Source organism: Microtus oregoni, unplaced genomic scaffold, assembly GCF_018167655.1.
Source record: "Microtus oregoni isolate MIOR12 unplaced genomic scaffold, Mior012 000042F_ref0000377, whole genome shotgun sequence".
Classification (NCBI taxonomy): Eukaryota; Metazoa; Chordata; class Mammalia; order Rodentia; family Cricetidae; genus Microtus; species Microtus oregoni.
Window position 1 is genome coordinate 17,949,761 of NW_024543209.1, and position 15,203 is coordinate 17,964,963.

Below are 15,203 nucleotides of genomic sequence, written 5' to 3' on the forward strand. Positions count from 1 at the left end.
TCTCACTGTCATGAAATGTCCTAAGTTCTTAAACAGTTTAAATGTCATAAACTGAAGGTCTCTGAAAGGTTTGAAGATTATCTAATTTAAATATATCTCTATATATCTAGAAAACCCAATTGACTTGACTATTACAGATGATTCTCTATTAACCTGTATTTTTAATTATATGTTATAATTTTAAATGAGCTGCACAAACACAATAACTTAATCAAGAGCAGAAATATACATATGACAAAATTGACCTTAAGTTTGTATCAATAGGCCAAGATTTATACCAATGCAAAGTATTCATATCTATAGAACCCATAGGGACTTTAAAGAGGTCATTAACTTTAAATGTTCATTTGAGTGGGACTAGATTGAAATGGAAGCTGTCTTCTCAAGGAGAGAAAATCAGGACACGGAACACATGGAGAAAACATCATGAGAAAACAGGGGGAGAAGTGGGATCTTCAGGCCTGAAACAAGATGAAGCTCTGAAGGAACCAACTTGATACCCTGACTTGAATTCACAGCCCCCAGAACTACAAGAAGTGAATTCTATCATGCAAACCACCATTCCATGGCAATTTGTTATACTGAATGAACATAGCCTAACTTTGCTTTGTTTGGTTGGTTTGCATTTTTGCACACCACTCTTTACGTGGGCAGTGTTTGAAGGCCAAAGAGCCCATGTGAGTCTGCCTTAGGGGGGTTCTAAACTCAGAGCAGAAGTTGAATCACACCATGGGAAATCAAGTACAGCAATGCCAAGAATCTCTAGGAACTTTTGATTTCAGGTTCCCCCTTAGTTGCTTCTGCTCATTTTAATTTCTTCACTTGATATAGTAAACAGATAGTCTCCAGCTTCACCCTCTGGGACAAAAGCTGAAAGGATGCAGTTAAACAATCAGGTAAGACCCAGAGGTGATGGATGACAAGGAATAGCCCCTTTCAGACACGACAAGATGAGACACATATCAACTCACAGAATCTGTGAAACTGGTGACACATGAGACCTGTATGAGTCCTAACCAGACAACATCCCAGCAGTGAGATGGGAAGTGAACATGAAGTCAGACTTTCCAGAAAGAAGCGATTGATACCTTCAGGACAAGGAACAATCAGTCTGTTGGTTTGTTTGTTTGATTTTTAAAGACAGAGAAAGATTGTGAAGTTGGATGGAGGTAGGGGAAGGATCTATGGGGAAATGGGAGAAAGGAAAGATTAGATCAAAATATTTTATACGAAGCAAATAAGAAAATTTAAAATAATATACTTTAAAATGTACATTTTAATAATATATTTTGAAAAAGAACCATCAAGGTAGTAGAGATATATCTGTTGGAAGTTAAGTCACATATTACTCATTACTATTTCTTTTTCTCAGTCTAGAAAACTTAGGTCAGCTCAAGTGCTGGACTTGTCTGAAGCTAAGTCCTGAATCATTTCTGTTGGAGAAGAGGCTTTTGTCTGAACTATAATTTTGTGTGCAGAATATCTAGGACCCAAGAGCCATACAAGGATGTCCAGTGCATCCAAGGGTCAGTTCAAGGATGCCCAGTGCACCTGAGGATCCATACAATGGAAGGAAAGACAATTAAAAGTGACCTTCACAGTCTGTGTGTCTGAACTAGTTTACTCTATTTACCTGAGCAATCCTGGTGACCTACAGCCTGACCTTGCCAGAGGAAATGATCTCAAGGGTATAAAGGTCAGAGAGTCGCCTGTCCCAGTGTTGGTTCCGAGTCATTTCTTGATGCACAGAAGGAAAAGAGGGGCCCATAGTTTCAAGTACTTTGGGTGACACTAAAATGCCAGTCCTTAGTTTTTTAATCACTTTACTTTATGAACTGACCCTTTACTCTCTCTCTCTCCCTCTCTTTCTCCCCTCTCTCCCTCCCTCCCTCCCTGCTTCCCTCCCTCCCTCCTTCTCTCTCTTCCTCCCTCCCTTCCTCCCTCTCTCTTTCCCTCCTTCCCTCCCTCCCTCCTTCTCTCTGTTCCTCCTTCCCTCCCTTCCACCCTCTCTCCCTCCCTCCCTCCTTCCTTCCTTCTTTTTTTCCTTCCTTCCTCCCTTCTCTCACTCCTTCCTTTCTTATTTTTTCTCAAGGCAGCACTTGTGTGGGAAGTGTAGATTCTGGGTACCATTGTTACCTCTTCTTTTCTCCTTTTCTCGTTTATATTTTCATTTTGGTCTTCAAACTCATCAAGTGCTAACTGCATTTTCTCTTCTCTTGGTGCCTTTCTACCAAGTTGAGACAAGCTCTACCAGCATCCTAACTTACAGTCTGCCTCCATTCATCAGAATCCCTGGCAAAGACTTAAGCAACTTGTCCCTATGAATGGTCTGCCTTAACCTGTTCCTCTGTTTACTGTCTGACACTGAACAGCCCTAAGGTTTCTGAATCCACAGTCTGTACCTGCCTGTCTAATACCACACAGACTTCTTATCTGTCTCAGAAACCATCCCATTCTAAAATTTCTTGGTCTTTTGAGAAACCTCTCAGTTGGGCTTTCATGGGGATAATGTTTGTAACTGTTCGAAAACAGTATTCTTTATTTAGCACAATGAGTAAAATTCTATGATGTATTTTTAAGCTCCGTGTTTGTTTGGTAAATATAAAATCTCACGTTTTTCTTCAGTTTCCCTTAGAATTTCAAGATGCATGAAGTATTGTGATTAATAACCAATCATGAAGGGCAGGGCAGGTGGCTCAGGGGTAAGAGCACTTGCTCTGCAAACGTGAGGCTATGAGAAGCCAAAGACATGAGCTTTCTCCCTGGAACTTGCATAAAAAAAACCATCATGGCTGCATGTGTCTATAGCTCTAGCTTTGGAGGGCAGAGACAGGCAGTGGAGGCAAAACAACATGTTTCCAGTTCTGGGAAAGATCCTGTCTTAAGGGAGTCAGAAGGAAAAGCACAGGAGTCTGGTTCTGGCTTCCTGATGAATCCTTTCACATCCTCACACACAACTCTGTGTGTCTGTGTGTCTGTCTGTTTGTCTGTCTGTTTCTCTCTCTCCCTCTCTAACAGGCATTCCACTCTCAAGATTTCTCTATTCTTTCTGCCTACTCCATTTCCTGCCCCATGCTCCTCAGGAAAGTTACTGGGGCAGTTTTCCTATCTTGAACTTTGGGTGGTGGAGGCTCCTTCCATTTTCCTCCGAGTATGCCCACATCCACCCCCCCACCCCCATTGGCTTAGTGCTACACCTGAGTCTACTGATATTTTAACCACCACCTGTGACTTTGTGGTCCTGTTGTCAGTGCCGTGCAGCTCAGGACACAGCCTGGTGGGATTTTCTGTTCTTCCAGGCACAGGCTCTGCTGTTGCCTCCAAATGTAGTTTTTAACTAAGTCTCTATCATTCTGTTTACCAATAAAGACTTGGGAGTCAGATGTTGGGGTGAAAACCTGCTATCTCAGAGAGGCTGAGATCCAACTAACTGACCTTCCTTTTTTGCCAGTCTTTCCAGCTGTCCCAAAGTAAAAAGTCCCTCCAGACTCCTTCATGCTCTCTATGGCTAATTCCTGTCAGCTAGTTGCTGGCTCCTCCCATTGACCCCAGGTTGATTTTATTAACACAGTCACAAGTTTCACAGTGCAACCAAATATCCTGTAACACTATTATAATGCAGAGCTAATTTCAATACATACTTATTTCTGGATAACAACAGAATAAAGTAAATAAGGGTTAGAACAATGTGTCACTTCTGCAAACGTCACAGCTCACCAGGCCCTAAAATATGGTCAGTCAAATGAGGCGGAATGTTAAGAGCTTATTCACAGACACACATGAGTTGGCAGTTGTGAAATTAGAAGACAAAGCTACATTTCACATTAGTAAAAAGAACAAAGGTTATGAATATTCAGAGGAGGAGTTTCTATGCTGCTTTCCCTCTTTCTTGGGGTAAACTGACTTTTATCTTACCAAACTGAAAGAGGGGTCTCACCAACTGAGATCTCATAAGTCTCTGTAAACAGAATTGCTGGATTGGTTTATAACTGAGGGGTCTGCAGAGTCCTCACTTCCTTTTCATATCTGAGGCTTGGCAGAAGGCAAACACAGGACACTGGCTCAACCCATTGGCTTCTTGCTATCTACGTTCACATTAAAGATCTCTATTGTTGTTTTTAAATCATTATATATTTCCAGTGTCATTTTGAAACAATTAGGTGTAGAAACAGTAGATTTTTTTGTTGAGATGGTCAAACTTCCTACTTTATTAATACACACATTTTTGTGTGTGTCCATGAGATGTTTTCTAAAGAGGTTCAGCCCCATCAAAAAAGACCAATTCTGAATGTGGGTACCACCATCCAATGGCCTGTAGGAAGTTAGCTTGCTGCTTTCTGGTCTACCATGGTGCCCTTCCCACAATGACGTCCTGCACTCTCAAACTGGGAATCTCCATAAACTCCCCCTCGCTGTAGTTGTTCAGCTCAGATGTTTGGTCTCAATAATGAGAAAAGAAGAGACTATATGGAATGGTTGGACCTTGGAGGGTCCTCAGAGAACAATTGCAAGCAGCATCTTTAAAAGGCAGGCTCTAGTGTTCAATAACTTGGCTGATGATCATAGCAAAGTTCTGTAAACATACTAAAAATTCATCGACTTATTTAGCTAAAAATGTGTGAAATGTGTCAGATTAATACTATACCTCAGTAACACTGTTTAAGAAATGAGCATTGCTTTGCATGGGATGAAACGACTAAGTGAAACAGCGTGGCATCCAGGGTTTGGAGTCTATTCTGGTTTGCAGGTCTGCAGTGAGGCAGATATGTGCCAAGGCTCATGCTAGTTTGGATGTCCATGTTAGAGGACACCCAGAACAGGTAGGTACCTATATATCAGCTAGCTGTCAAGTGTTCAGCTGGGGCAGCATGTGGCAGATGACGTAATTCCCTGATGATGCTAAGATTGTATTGACTGGAGTTTTTAATTTTCTTTCTGGCTGTATTCTCCCCCTCCACTTTTTTAGTCACCAAAGCGTGAACGTCTGGTTTTTCTGTTGCCTTTGCAGATATTATTCATATAACAACAGCAGAAAGCATGTATAAGATATCTTTTTCTGAGGTCTGGGAAGATGGCTTAGTTGGAAAGGTGCTAGCAGTGCAAGCACACTCTTGGATCCAGATTTCCAGCATCTACTTCTAAGCCTGGGCACAGCAGAAGACATCAGTGATGCCAGTTCTGGGAAGGCAGGGACAGAAGGATCCTTATGCTCTCTGATCCGCAAGTCTGGCCTAGTCAGTGAGCTCCCAGAAAACGCTTGACATCCAACTCTGGCTTACACATACACAGACACAGATACACACACACATACACACATGCATGCACAATTGTTTTTTTTTTTTTTCAGGAAGGTCTAATCTTTTTTTTTTTTTAATTTATTTATTTATTAAGGATTTCTGCCTCGTCCCCACAACCGCTTCTAAAATGTCTTAGAAACATTTGTTCAAAATTTGAGCTAGATTGTGTGGTATCATCCTTGGCTCTCTCGAAGTCACCAGTCACTAAACATGGTTAGAATGTACTTCATACTTTACTCTCCTGAACCTATTTCTTCCCTATTCCCTGCATCTTTATATACCATTGTTATCTTACCTTTGGATTATTATGACTTCCCAAACCTTCTCCAGCGCAGTCAAATGATTTTTGCTCACCTACAGTTACAAAACCTGCGACAAGACCTCTCATTCTTCAGTCTCTGTCTTCAGAACCCTTTCTCTATATTGCTCTACAAAACTTCTCACTGCCTCTCTAGGTGTAGGAGTGAGCACAGCAGGCTGCTTCATCCCTTCCTGAGTCTTTGTTTTACAGTAGGACTATATCCACTCTCAAAAGCTTCTCAATTTAAAATACAAATTGTAAGTTCATCCCGATACAATTTGTATTTTAAATTGAGAAGCTTTTGAGAGTGGATGTAGGTACTTATTAATTATTCCTCAAGATCCACAGGCATGGACTGAAATTATCTTAGGTAAATCGTGATGAATGGCGTAGTTTCCCAAACATGACTTTGTACTCTTTCTCCTATAGCAATTCATCAATAACAAGACTTAATTACCCGTCAGTTTCCACCCCACACTGTTCATATCTTAGCTATAATGTACAAAGTGATTATTATATATTCTGCCTCTTTGGCCTGATTTGAAAGTGGAGAAAAATGGAAAAAGTAGATGTTTCTTTTTCTTTTTTCTTTCTTTCTTTTTGTTTGTTTGCTTGTTTTCGAGACAACAACAGGCTTCTCTGTGTAGCTTTGGAGCCTATCCTGGAACTCGCTCTGTAGAGCAGGTTGGCCTTGAATTTAAAGAGATCCACCTGTCCACTGTCTCCCAAGTGCTGGGATTAAAGGCATGTGCCACCACTGCCTGGCAGATTAGCTGTTTCTTGTCTTTTTGGGATTAGTCTGAGAGCCGGAGGAGCCGTATTTAGAGATCCTTTTTCTATTGACTAAAATTTTTAAAGCTCATGCGACTGCACCTGCACAAGGTGAAGAGGGTGTGCCAGTCCTGTGGGCATGAGACCCAAAGTAAAGAGGTGCTGAGGTCTCCAGTGCGCAGGATCATCTTACACAGAGAGGACAAAGGAGAGAATCCTTAACAGTCTAGCCCTGGATTGAAATCAGCAAAGTTCTCTGCCAAGCAAAGGTGACCTGATCAGACTACTAGAAGGAAAATCAAACGCAGACATAGGAAAAGAGAATACAGGGCCTCAGAGGATCTGCCCAGGGTTTTCTTTGTTGACAATGTGATATATATATAAATATATATATATACACATATATGTATATATATTTTTTAAAAGGTCATGCATGCTAAAGAAACTGATAATATGTCAAAAATGAAGAGTAAGAATCTTATAAGTTAGTCAAACATAGGTGCTTTGGCTCTCAGGCTAAGTGATGATTCTAAAAACAATAGGAAAGATACAATTTGTCCATTTTTCTCTACTTTCAAGTCAGGCTGAGGAACCATAATGATTATTTATATATATATTATAGCTAAAAATCTCTAAGAATCTCTGATTAATATATTCAAATACCAACGTAAATAAGGCTATCAAAAGTATAAAAAAATAAAATTACTGACATCAAGGCATGCCTATGTAGATTTGATATCAGATTTAGAGAGAGCCTCGTTCCTTTTTATTTCTATCAAAGTAAAAAAATATTAAGATAAGAAAACATTAACATACAGAAACAGAGAAATACGCACACAGCAGTGAATTAGCCTAGCACATGGACAACCAAAATCAAGGAAGGAAGAAGCCAAGTCGTTCTAGAAACAGTGAGAGTGAGGAGGTGAGTCTGGCTGAAGTAGGAAGTAGCTGTATGAACATGTCTTATGATGCCCGTCACTAAGACCAATGATCACGTGCCAGCTAGAAAGTCTGAGAATTAGTGATAAAACCAGGAAACCCACCAACCAACAAATTAAAAAGCCCCTTGTGAGCCCAATGTAAAGCGATGGAAGAGGCAGCCAAGCCGACATGCATTGTGACAATGACAGACAGAAGAAGAAATCTTCAAAGGACTCAGAGACCGTTTGTTTCTAGCCATGAAGACTGCCCTGTGTAACATGAAGACTTTCTCCAGATACAACTGCAGGCTGGGCAAATGAACAGTTCATAGTCGTTGGAGTATAGCCCACACATGCAGGAAGTGGGCACAATGATATTAAGAAGAAAGAAGTTGAAGATTCCAACAGAGATCTGAAATGCCCAAGAGACTAGCTGAATTTTAGCATTGATAGTCTCACTTTCTGAGACTGAGAATTCAGTAGAGGGGTCAAGACAGATGGCTCACTGGGTAAAACTACTCCCTGTACAGCATGAAGACCTGAGTTCAAATCCCAAGCATCCACATAAGAAGCTGGGTGTGGCTCCGTTGAGCAAAGTATTTACTTTAATGGTGTTGTTCTGGAGCTATGCCAGCTGAGGTATGCTTGTAATACAACATGTACTTAACATATATAAAAAAGTGGTTAGTTTTAACTAAATGCCTAGCAATTTAAATGTAAATGGATTAAATTCCCCAGGTGAGGCAAAGCGAGGATAAAATAAGAAAACCCGATTAATATAGTCATAGAAAGTAATGGTGTTTGTGGTCTTCTGTTTACTTAGGCCAATTAAGTCTTCCTTTAGTGAGATATTTTATTTGAAAGTTTTTGCAGCATTAAATTTGCTTAATTTTCTGCAATAAATTACCTATAAGCAAATCAGCAAATTTAATAGTTGTATGTTGAATAAATACCATTCTTATATTAAAATACTTCTATTTCTAGTGAAGTTTATATATAATTAAGATCTGTTTAAGTTAATGCCTTTTGGTAGATCTTTAGAGATAATTACTAGACACGAATGCATGTTTCATAGCTCTATACTTATTTCCTACTAAATAATGCAAGTGGGGTTTCCTACAGTAATAGAAGTCCAAATTACTTGACAACCCAGTTCTGACCTCTGATACTCAGAGCTCAGTTTCTGTGGCTCCCAACTTCTACCCTTCTTGTCACCACTCTCATGTGATAACCAAAGAGAAGCTAAGAGTGTGCTTTCTCTGTAGGTGCCAAATAGTCCCATATTCAAAATATCATCTTGGCAAAATTTTGTAAGCTTTAGGCTGCCCAGATCGTTCTTTCTCCTGGCTGACCGCTCTTTGCTGGTACAATCTATGAAACTTGTTGGTGGCCAAATAATTTCATGTGCTGGTAGCTGTTTGTAAAATTCTTTCTAAGCCATGCTTCTCCCCCTAAGAGAACTTTTGAACCCACTGTTTCCCTGAATGGGCTGTACACATATGCTCTTTGTCTTGAACAAAGAGAGCTGGCAGCCTTACAACTGCACCAGGTTATGTAGGTACTTTTAAAGCACCAGGGAGTAAGTGGGGAGTTCTGAATCATGCTTAAGATTTCGTCCCGACATTGAGATCAAGTCTAACTTTTATTCCCCGAGAATTACTCAATACCTCCCACTTGGTTTGAAGTGCTCAGGCCTGAACCATGGGCTTTGTGTGTGCCAGGCCCCTGACACGATGAGACAGAGTCACTACATAGATCAAACTTGCTTCACTTGGGGTCCTCTTGCCTGGGTCTCCCAAATTCTGTGATTACAGGAGGGCACCACCATATTCATCTCATAATTATATCTTTCAGCCCTGCGCTGCCAGGAGGGCTAGAAACAGATGTTTTTTGTTTTTTTTTTTTTTTTTTTTTTGGTTTTTCGAGACAGGGTTTCTCTGTGGTTTTGGAGCCTGTCCTGAAACTAGCTCTTGTAGACCAGGCTGGTCTCGAACTCACAGAGATCCGCCTGCCTCTGAAACAGATGTTTATATCTGCTACTTTTTTTTTAAAACCACAATTTCATTTCAGTTTACTCTTATAGTACATTACGAAAGAGAGATTTAAATACAAATCCAGCCAGATGTCCTAGCAACGTCCTTGCTTTGAAATCTCTTTCCTAAGTCCTAGATTAATTAGATTTAAGAGTTGACTTTTGTGCCATCATAGATGATATTCTGATGAAATATCACATAAATACATAACACGGGCCATAATTGTTCTCAGCCTCCAATAACTTTTTCTTATCACCTATTATGTGCCTTTTCAACCAATGACTGAGATGTAGCCAAGTCATAACCCTCCCACTTCTCTGCTCTGATATGATGCAGACCAAGACCCTTGCTAACCCAGTAACCCAATCTTGAAATTCCCCATCCAGAACACAGGCTATAAATATCTAACTGGGTTAAATTACCTAGTCTCGGGCCTTCTGTCATAACAATAGAGAATAGACTCAGAGACAGGACACTTACCTATATAATATACCCTAAACAATAATAAAAGCCAACTATTTCTAAAAAGCTTGATTAATTTCACAGTACCCATACTCCCTTGTCTTCCAAAAGGACTGTATGTGTTAGTTTTCGACTTAACAGGATCTAGAACTACCTGAGGCAAGCCTCTGGGAGCACCTGTGAGGTATCGTGGTTAGGTTGACTGCTGTGGGAAGACTCCCCTGGACTGAGGGTGAGATGATTCCTAAGCAGGAATCCTGGACTGTATTAGGTGGAGAAAGTGAACTGAGCGCTAGCATTTATCTTCCTCTGCTTGCTGACGGGATGCCATGAGGGCAGCCTCTTGAAGTGCCTGATGCCATCATCTCCCCTCCATGACTACGTACTGAAAATGTGAGCAAAGTTTAATGTGGGCTCATTAAACTGTTTCCCCTATATTTCTCTACCTAGCTGCAGCTTATGAAACTACAAGCATGAAAAGGAGTTCAATAATTTTTTTCTCGAATAGTAGGAAGAAATTTTTCTAACTCAAAATTAAATCACTGATCCAATGATCCCTAGAATATCATGAATTACAGATTTTCACCAATTTGGTGACCTTGGATTGCCAGAATCTTTGATGTGTGAAAGAAGAACTGGCTGGACTATAACCTAGAATAATTTTTATACTCCATATGCAAGCATTGGTAGCTTCTTTTCAACTGATGTATGTCAAACTGTAAAAGAGATCTTACTATTTCAGAAAATCTTACTCCTGCCTCTTTCTCGGGACTGAATTATTGCATTAATGAATTTACTATATTCTGATGAAGAACTGATTTTCGAATTTTTACTGAGACACCAGGGTCCATTCTGAATACTTTTTGTGGACTGTGTCTTGGAGTCTCCTCTTTCATCTTAGAGATGAAAAAGAGATTAAAGGTGAGCTGTGGGCATCTGTGGCTCATTGTGATAAATTTATTCATTCAGAGAGCATGTAGTAATAGGGGCGGCGGCGGCGCTGTGTCCCCAACACCCCAGCCGCCTGCACGGCTAGCTTATGCCCCGAAATAATTACACGGACACTGTATTCTTTTAAACACTGCTTGGCCCATTCTCTTCTCGGCTAATTCTCACATATTAATTTAGCCCATTTCTAATCATCTGTGTGTAGCACCCCAAGGTGCGCTTACCGGGGAGATTCTAGCCTAGTCCATCCTGGGTCGGAGCTTCATCCCGGGAGTGGGGCATGGCGTCTCTCTCTGAGGTGTCTGCTCCCGAGAGAGCTGTCGAGACTCTGACCTCACTTCCTCTTCCTCCCAGCGTTCTGTTCTGTTTACTCCTCCCACCTATCCTCTAACCAATAAAATGGGCCAGGGCAGTTCCTTTATTAGCCAATGACCTTCCTCCATCAAGAGCACAATGATTGCTTAAGATTAAGTCAAGACTAATATCTGTTGGTTTATGTTCTGGAGTGTGTTTGTGAAATCCCCAAACTGATCTGAACCCCAGATAAACTAAGTTCTTGGCATTTCTTGTAGATATATGGACAGCAAACAAGCTAACTTCAACTGTTCTTTGGAACATCAGCTCAGATGTTGTTTTACTCACGGAGCTAAAAATAACAACAACAACGACAAAAAAGATCTTCTTGCTTGAAAACCCTAAAGTTAGAAATGAATACTAAACTCCCCACTCTCCTTTCTATAGGCATATTTCCAGTGATCAATGTTATATGATTTTGCTATTTAAAAGCCTATTTGTTTTCCTTGTTCCCTATGGCAAGTAGGTCAGAGTGGAGACGTTCTAACATGATTATACTGATAAAGAATGCTTTGTGTAAATGGATAACCATGTTAGGCAAGTGGAAGTTATTATCGTAGTTCCCAGCATTTTTAAGACTCTCCAGCAACGTTTATCACAGACATGAAGGTTTTAGCATAAGGGAAAGAAGTAATATTTTGTGCTATTTGATCCTAGGTTTTTGGGGATTCCATCATTGGACTTGGAAGACTACTCTAAAACATGTTAGAAGAATCAAAGTCCTTGAGTTCATTGGCCACTGAGCCTGCTCAGAAGGTAAAAGAACTTTCTGTGTGTGTCTGACCGCCTATTTGACGCCCCTTCTCCCATAACCCAGGTAAGAGTAGAGAGAACAGAGTGTGTGAACGTTGACCTCTCAACTCCATACATGGTCCATGTGCACATGCAGATATATCAAACACAAGACAATAATATAACAGTTTTTCAAAAGATTCCTTTGGGGATTACATTAAAGCATAGCTATTTGGACCCTCAGCATGCCTGAGTAAGCAGATCTGGGAAGGGCTGAATAAAGAGAATTTCTAATAAGTTCTCATGTGATACAGAGGCTTCTAGATAGGTGACTATGACTGACTAGTCATCTACAAAGCTCAGACTTGAGAGCACACCATCACTCAAAAATGTCCCATACATTTAAATATTTTGAACAGTTCCATAATATTACATTGTTGTGCTGTCAAATTCCTCTGATTCAGGGATAGAGGGAGTCTTTTCCAAACCTCAACCTTGGGTAATTAAGACTAATTAACTCTGATGAGAAAATACAATGGCACTGTTAATTGGCAGCAGGCTATAGAGGTAACCCAGATGGTCCCAATTATTAGAGATTTCCCCTTTTAGCCAGTATTTGCCTCTTTTGGACATTTTGAACCCTGAAAAACATTTTGCATCGAGGAAAAATTGTGTGTGAAATTTATGTTAATTGATATATTTCCCTCTTTAGCTGTTTATCATAGGATCCATTTTCAAGTTTCTGTTCTCGATGGAGGCATAGTGGGAAGGTTTTTTTTTTTTAAAAGGTATTATTCAGGCAGTAGACTGGTGCTGAGCCCCGTATGCCTGTGTTTGGGTCCACATGATCTTGTTCCTTTTTTTTCTGATGTTCACTACACCCTTACCGGCTAGGTACAGTTAATTATGGCCACCAAGTACTATTTATGTGGTGTCATACATGCTTTCTCTTTTTTAAAAGAGAGTTTAATCATTCCATTATTATTGTGTGTATTATGTATATGTACAAGCACACAAATGCACTGTGGCGAATGTTTAGAAGTCAAAAGACAACTTTGTGTAATTGGTTCTTCCCTTTAACCTTTGTCTGGGTTCTGAGAATCAAACTTAGTTGTCAGGCAGGCTCAGAAGCATCTTTACCTACTGAGCTATCTCATTGGTCCCTTTAATTTTTAACCTTATAGCCTTTACCACTTCATTTCCAGTTCCGGATACATAGCTATACAGACACGCAGCATTGCCCATGGCACTTTCTGGAAGAGTGTAATAGTGGGTCTTAGAGTGGAATTTTTGTTAGAGATCTGAGTCTGAATCCTATAATTCAGAATGGCCCCAAGACCTACAATCCATCATCATTCAGCTTGTCTACAGCCTGACATACTGGGGTAATCATAAACAAAGACCTGAACATCCACTAAATAAAAGTGAGACCAGATATACACACCAAGAAACATGACAAACCTTAAGAGATACATGTTTTCATAACTATTTTTTTTCTATTAGTCCGGGCAGGGTCTTTGGGGGTAGGTCAGGCTTTTCTTTCCCCAGCACCTTTAGATTATTTTACTTCACTATGCTTTGGTAGCTCCTTCTGGTTGGAAAACTTCCTTATGAGACTGGAAAATGTGTGTGATTGGAAAGAAAGGAAGGGCAAGATGGATTGAGAAACTGATGGACTAGGTGACCTTGCCTCCTATACTAGCTTAGAAGCCCAAGGAAGCAACCCTTCCTGTTCTCTTTGATATCACATCATTAGATTGTGGTGCTTTGTTTATGGTGTGGCAAGAGATATGGCACTAAATTTCCAATGGATTCTCTTGTTGCCTAAGCTCTGACTCAATGTTGAATAAGAAAGAAACAAGTAGAATCTGAGAAATCTGTCTTTTGATTCTGATTTCATATATTCAGTTGATTTAGAGATGTGTGTGTGTATGTGTTTGTATGTGTGTGTTCTTGTTCTTGTTGAAATGCATACCAATAAATTTGCAATCAGTGTTGGAATGCTTAGGAGAATTTTCAATTTGTTACATTTGTAAGTTTAATTTATTTAAACTTCAAAGATTTTTTTCATAATTTGGAAACATTTCAGTTGTTAAGATGAAAAATGCATCCAATCAAGCATATGAAGTGGCATGCTTCAATTTGTAAATGAAGTTTCAAATTTTTAAAGGGATTTAATTAAGTTTTTTAATCAGTCTCGTTGTTTTAAGGGGAATTTGCTTTGTGTTACTTGAGTTGTTCAAACACTAATCCAAGCTCCCTGCAAAACCTTCTTTATTTTATATGTTTGATAGATGTACCAACAGGAGAGAAAATTTGCGAATTGAACTTAATGATTTAAGGCAAATTATGTGTCTATTTTGTTTTACTTTAGTAAACAAAAATTTAAAACACAAACAACCCTAGCTCTTTCCATGTATAAAACAGCCCATGGGTAAAATATACCTCGACACTACTAAGGATTAATCTGTCTCCAACAGGTGCATTTGATAATGTCCTATTTTCTCTGTATAGCCAGACCTTTGACATGTCTTGGGAAGACTGCTCAGAGTACATACTGGAATCTGGGCACCCATCCAATTCCACGGTGGAGGGGCTTTACAAATGATTCCTAGGGCCTTCCACACAGATTCCTGCAAATCTGTCTGGACTCTTCCCCAGGTGGGGTCTTCTATAACCTCCTCACTCTGCCTCCTCTCTTCTTTGCCTCCTTCTCTTGGTTGCCTCAATGTCTTCTCATTTCCATATGTGTGGTACATTTCCTCCTTGCTCCGACTATATTTCCTGAGTAGACCTGCTTCCTCTTATCCCCAGCCATCTCGTCCAAGTGCATCCTCACCTGGTTCTGCACTGTGGTGCTAACAGAAGCTTCATGTCCATGGGCATAGGGATGCAACGAAGGAAAGGAAGACAATGAATAATTGAAGTTAACTCTGTTAGACTAAAACTGGTCTTTGACATATATCTTTGAATTGAGTTTCATTTATAAACAACCTGTTTCTTTCATCCTTGTTTGAATATTGGTTCAATTATTAAAATGGGGACCATAAGAGCTTCAGAATGTCTCCTGCCATGTGGTGAAGCATCTCTCACGAAGGGCTGCTAGCTAGGGTTCCCACAGAGAAAACTGTAACTTCTGTTGCTTTTCATTTCATCATGTCAGATTCTTTCTTCTCTAATCTCATCCTGTCTCCCAGGAAGATGATCTCTTGCCTAACTAACATCCACACCTAACTGGACCATGTTCCCTTTCTCCTCTTTTTCTATTGGTAGGAACCCCAGTGCACCCCAGGTGGTCACACTCTAAACTCAGCACACTCAAATACACCAGATAGCTAAGACGCTTGTCAAGTTGGATCTGTAGACGGAGGTTTCTCTGTCCCAT